The 6,068-nt window shown below is 41.3% G+C and overlaps 1 pseudogene; it reads left to right on the plus strand.

Moving 5' to 3' along the window:
• The first annotated feature begins 1,295 nt into the window (after positions 1-1,295).
• Positions 1,296-1,655, plus strand: LOC116072525 (annotated as a pseudogene).
• The last annotated feature ends 4,413 nt before the right edge of the window (positions 1,656-6,068 follow it).

Below are 6,068 nucleotides of genomic sequence, written 5' to 3' on the forward strand. Positions count from 1 at the left end.
AAAAAAAAAAAAAAAAAAAGGAGCCAAAAGGCCTAGAAGCTTCTCTCATAGTTACAGTACAACTTTCTACAAGGCCATGATTTGTCAGAGGAAAATATGTCTCACTCAGAAAAATGGCTACTTTGTACTGGTACAAGAATTTACTTGAGAAGTTTGTTAAAAATCAAGATCCGTAGTGTCTTGTCTCACAGCAGATGTTCTGTAAAGTAAGCATTCACTGGCTTGCCTTTTTTCTTACCCAGCCCCTCCTTTCTCCCTTCTGTGTTTCCTCTTCCTCATGAGATGACTTTTTTATATACATTCTTACCATAACCATACATAATAGAACATGCCTGTTTATTCAGACCTAATGTTTTTGATCCTGACAAGAGATCAGTGGAGCCACACTGTTTTTCATGGAAGAAGTGGGAAAAAATAAGATAACTTGATCCACCAGGAAGTCAAAGAGATTCACAGTCATTTTTACTGACTAATAATTGTGCTTAGATTATTGGCCTCAGGGACATAAAGGCCCGCACTCCCCTGCCACCATCCCATCATCTGTGGGAGTGGATCACCCTTGGTGATAACTGCCTCTCAGTGGGGTTCACTCTTATTTGAAGAAAGAATGTTAAAACCTTTCACTCTACACCCCTTCTTCTCTGCCAAACAAACAGAAGTGGTACACATGGTGGCTGGTGTCATTGGTAGCCCCTCTGCCATGTCCTCACTTATTCTTTGCTGTGCTCTCCCAAAGACTTCTCTCAGGACTGTTCCTACAGTGGGCTGTGCCTAGGGTCCTGGAAAACTTTGTCTCTCGGGGTCTATCTAACTGCTTGCCTTTGCTTCAGTGATGGTATTCAAGATTTGTCTTTCTTTCCATCAGCAAGAGGTAAAAATTTCAGATTGTAGAGTGGTCTGTTAAAAGAGGTTCAGCCTAGTCAAATGAAGAAGATCAAATCTTCTCTATGCTCCAGACTCGCATTAAAGTTCAACCTCAGGATCAGAAATAGAATCTGCAATTAATGATAAACACCCTGTCCTCTTTGTTTGCCTTGGTCGTGTGCATATATCCTTCAGGAGCTTGCTGTCAGTCTCCAAGTTAAGCTCTGGGCCTTCCTTACTCTTCCTTTTAGTTACTGCCTCAATAGATCCTTTTAAAATGCCATCATTGCCCCAGTCACTGAGCCACTGCTGAGAATTCGACTGCCTCCCCCATCGAGCCCTCTTGCTTCCTGATGCTCCATCACTCTCCACCCCTGCCCTCCTCCCCCCACACATACACTGTTTCCACAGAGGAAAAGGAATCCTATCGTATGTCTGCTACCCAGAACCTCCACTCTTTTGACCCCTTTGCTGATGCAAGTAAGGGTGATGACCTGCTTTTTACTGGCCCTGAGGATTATATCCATAAAAGAATTCAACAGAGAAACGGCAGGAAAACCCTTACATCTGTCCAAGGGATCGCTGACAATTATGAGAAAAAGAAACGACTGAAGGTGTTTAAGAACTTTGCCTGCAATGCTACTGTAATTTCGAGATAAGTCATGGACATTTAGTTCACCACCAGAATATGGAGAAGTAATTCAGTTACAGGGTAACCAATGCAAGAATATATGCCAGTTCTTGATAGAGCTTCGACTAAGAACAATCAGCTGAAGGTTCATGGATTTTAAATGCTTGTGGCTCTCTGAAACTCAAGGGAGGATTTCCTTGCAATGAGTAGAATTTCCCTTCTGTCCCTTGTCACAAGTTTAAAAACCTCACAGCTTGTATAATGTAATCATTTGAGGTCCACTTTTAATTTGGAGTAGTGTAACCCCTTCATGCAATAAACTGAAAAGAGACATGTTGTGTAGTCTTGAAGTCTCTCATTTAAACAAGTTAAGCAGTAAGCCCTAGCAATATCCACCCTGAAACAAAGCAATAACAAGGTTTCAGCCAAGAAACCCAAGATCACAGGGGTTCGTTAGAACTCCCTCTACAGACTCCCTTGCCCTAAGAGAATGTCACCACTTGAACAGCCCAGGTGACAGAGAATATAGGTAACACTGCCCCAGCTATGTTACTAGAGGCAATCTGTGGCAGTAAAAAGAAGCCCTGGTGCCTGACCAGGTAGGCAGAATTCAGAAAGGACCACCTTTCAAGAGAAGTCACAGACATTTAGTTCACCACCAGGGTGGTCTTTTTGAGAAGATCTATCCAGGGGGTGTTGAAACATGAAGGGTGAGGCCAGCCTGGCATCAGTTAAACTTATGTCAAGGGAACAAATGCCAAACTGGTGCCATTGGTCGTGTGGCTAGCTGTAGAGGCTTCAACTCCATACAAGCTGCTGCCCAGTGCCATGTGAAGGAACAAACTGGGCTTTGGGATTTTTTTTTCCCTTCCAGTTTTAATGTTATGTGTTAAATATGTATTTAAATCCTTATTTAAATAAAGCTTGTTTTCAGTATTTAAAAAATGACATTATTAATAAATTATTCAAAATTTCACCTCAGATTTTATTCCTTAGAGGAAATTCTAACATCAAACCACAATCTAAGTATATATGAGGTTTATCAAATTACACTTGAATTATTTGTCCTCAAAAAATTACTAAAGAAAAAAGGTTACTGAATTACAAGTTCATGATAAAGAAAGCAAACTGGATTCAAACTTCTAATAGAATCTAATGTCTCTAAAATCCTCACTCTAGTGAACTGCAAATGGAAAAATTATATCAGATGAGAAGAAATTATAAAATAAATCCATTGTAAGTGAAATTGAAAGTTAACAGAAGATTTTTCTCACAGTGAAAGATAAGGGGTTCTAGATTGAAGAAATCCATTGTTTGCTCAGATTTATGGTTAAATTTACCTCCACACGGAGTCTTTACTTCATCAAAAGACTTCTAAGCTTTCAGAGCAAAAATGGACTCTATACAAAAGTCCAGAAGCCAGAATAACCTCAGATTTCTGAACAGCATTCCAAATACCTACCAAATACCAAAAAGCACTAGTAATTACCTTTCAGTTAAAAATTCTGTAGCCATTCAAACATTAATGAAGTCAGACATTAGGATTCAAACTTATTGAGGAGAAGGCTGCCTCACAAGATTGCCCCTGAGTCCTCCTCACAAAACTGATAAAGAACGTGCTCTGCCCTAGAGGGCAAGAAAGGCCAACTAGGGGGCAAATAATACTGAAAACAGGAACTCCCACACAGGCAGAAGAGAGAAACACGATTATTACAAGGACTGGCTTCTGGTCCATCTGTTTGGAGTTCTATAGGCTTCTTGTATGTTCGTGGGCATCTCTTTCTCTAGGTTAGGGAAGTTTTCTACTATAATTTTGTTGAAGATAATTACTGGCTCTTAAACATCTATGCTCCAAATGCGAGTGCACCTACATTCATAAAAGAAGCTTTGCTAAAGCTCAAAGCACACATTGTACCTCACAGGCTCTCTCACTGAATCTGGAACTCGCTGTTTCAATTAGACAGGCTGGCCAACGAGCTCTCCTTATGCCTTTATCTGCTTTCCACCACTGGTGTTTGCAGACACGGCTTGCAACACCTGACTTTTATATGGGCGCTGTGGATTTAAGTTGAATCCTGTTTTTAATTACATCCGTTGTAATGAGATTCCTTATGACCAAGCTTCTGAATTGACATTTTAAAACTACATGAGAAAATATTTAGCTCCATCCTGATCTACAAGCTCTGGTACTATGGATGAGTACATCCCTGGCTGCTGACACTCAGTTCTTTGTAGGTAGAATTTTAAAACATCAAAAATCTCAGGGAAAGTAAGCCAGAGAACTGTTCAATCTGTAAAATGCTTGTTTCACAAGTACAACAGTTTGAGTTTTATCAGATAGGAATGTAGCAGTCAGGAATGGGGGTGTATTCTTACAGTGCCATTGATGGGGATGTGGACACAGCCTCCAGCAGGGCTTGATGGCCAGCTGTCATAGCAAGAACCAGAACAATGAGATGCCCTGTCTTAAGAAAACGTGGTGGATAACACCTGAGAAGAAATTACACCCTGTAGCTACACATATACCACATACCTGAGATGTGCTCAGATGCTGTGCTTATTGTTGGACCTCCCTGTGAAAAAAGGCAGTGATCGGCATGGTGACCCTGTTAAGTCAAGGTATGCAAATGTACTCATTACCTACATCATAAGCTCTCACTCTGGAGACCAGTGAAGACTTTTTGACTGGATGCAGCATGAATACTTCCCACCAAGACGTTCCTGCCTTGGTAGACTATCTCTACAATGGATAACCAAATAAATCCCACTCGTAGACATTGCTTTTGTCTGGATATTTCACCAAAGCATCCAAAGCATGGAGAAAAGTTACAAACATAGGCACTGATGGAAGGCTTCTCTGACATGATGATATGACTGCTCAGCATCTGAACAATTAAATGTGAGGACACAGAAAGGCAGGAAGAGATTTCTAGGCAGTCTTTATAGATCAATATCTTGAAGGTGGGAACATGTGATGTCTGGACATTCTAATGTGGGCTCCCTCCATCATCTTAGTGCTCAAAGCTTGATCTGCTCTCCTATTGACAAAATCATTTTCTTTTAGCCATAAATATCCTACAGTCACTTTTTTCCCATAATTTATGTTGTATAATACAACATGCATTATACACTTGTCAGTACTTCTTCCTGTTCTGAACAATGGCAAGGAGGCCCAAGAATCGTTTTGTCTGCACGTGATATTTTTTCATAATTTATTTGTTTTATTCACATTACATCCCAATCACACCCCTATCCTCCACATCATGCCCTTACAAATCCCACACCCTATGAATTCCTCCTCCTCAGAGAAGTGGAAGCAGTACTTGGGTACATGCCACCCTGGGACAGCTAGTCCTAGTAGGACTAAGTGCATTCTATCCCACTGAGGCCCAACCAGGCAGTGCAGCTAGGGGGAAGGGGATCCAGTGTCAGGCAACAGAATCAGAGACAGCCCATGCTCCAGTTATTAAGGGACATACATGAAGAACAATCTGCACATTTGATACAAATGTGCGGGTGATGTAGGTCCAGCCCCTGTCTTGGTCTTTTTGTGTTTGTTTGTTTGTTTGTTTGTTTGTTTGTTTTAAGAGCTGACTTTTGAACTAAACTTTTGCTTTTAACGTCAAAGTACTTACTGAGTATCTGTGTACATAAAGCATGAGAAAGTCCATAGCAGTTCTCTTAAAGGTGGCATATTGTAGGACAGTGTCTCCTCTCATGGATCTATAGGCAGGGCATTCAGCAGCACTCTGTGCTCTGAGAAGGCACCTGAAGTAAAAGAGAGGTGGTACAGAAACCTTTAGGGGATGTATCACAGAGGCAAACAGTTTGGCACTTAATTAAAAGTCAATTATGAGCTCTAAGTGTATCCAATTCCAAGCAATAATGATAATATTCACCATCTGATTGGACTCAGGGAAGTGTGATAAGCATTTTTACTGACTTTAATTATTTGAGTGATATGATTTTCTTTTTCAGATTGAACTCCAAAAGTCAGCTTTAAGAAGCAGCTAGCCACCTTCCGATCTGTCTGGGCTGGTGTCCTGAGCAGACCTTGGGCGCAAGCTCTACAGCCAGTCCCACAACACACAGAGGAAGTCCCACTCCCAGGTGATCTAACAAGCCCAGGGTCACAGGGTCGAGAATCACAGGATCACAGAGACAGCTTGACTCTGAGGAGTCCTGACACAACCAGGATCACAGGAAGGACAAACTCCAGTCAGATTTAGCAAGGCCAGGTAGCACTAGAGATAACTAGATGTCGGGGGCGGGCAGGATGGCAAGCATAAGAAAATAAACAACACAAACCAAGGTCACTTGGCATCATCAGAACCCTATTCTCCCACCATAGCAAGTCCTCGACACACCATCACACCAGAAACGCAAGATTCAGATATAAAATCACTTCTCATGATGATGATACAGGACTTTAAGAAAGACATAAATAGCTCCCTCAAAGAAATACAGGAGAACACTGGCAAACAGCTAGAAGCCCTTCAAGAGGGAACACAAAAATCCCTTAAAGAAATACAGGAAAACACAATCAAACAGGTGAAGGAAATGAGCAAAACCA

The sequence above is a fragment of the Mastomys coucha genome, unplaced genomic scaffold, assembly GCF_008632895.1.
Source record: "Mastomys coucha isolate ucsf_1 unplaced genomic scaffold, UCSF_Mcou_1 pScaffold23, whole genome shotgun sequence".
NCBI lineage: Eukaryota > Metazoa > Chordata > Mammalia > Rodentia > Muridae > Mastomys > Mastomys coucha.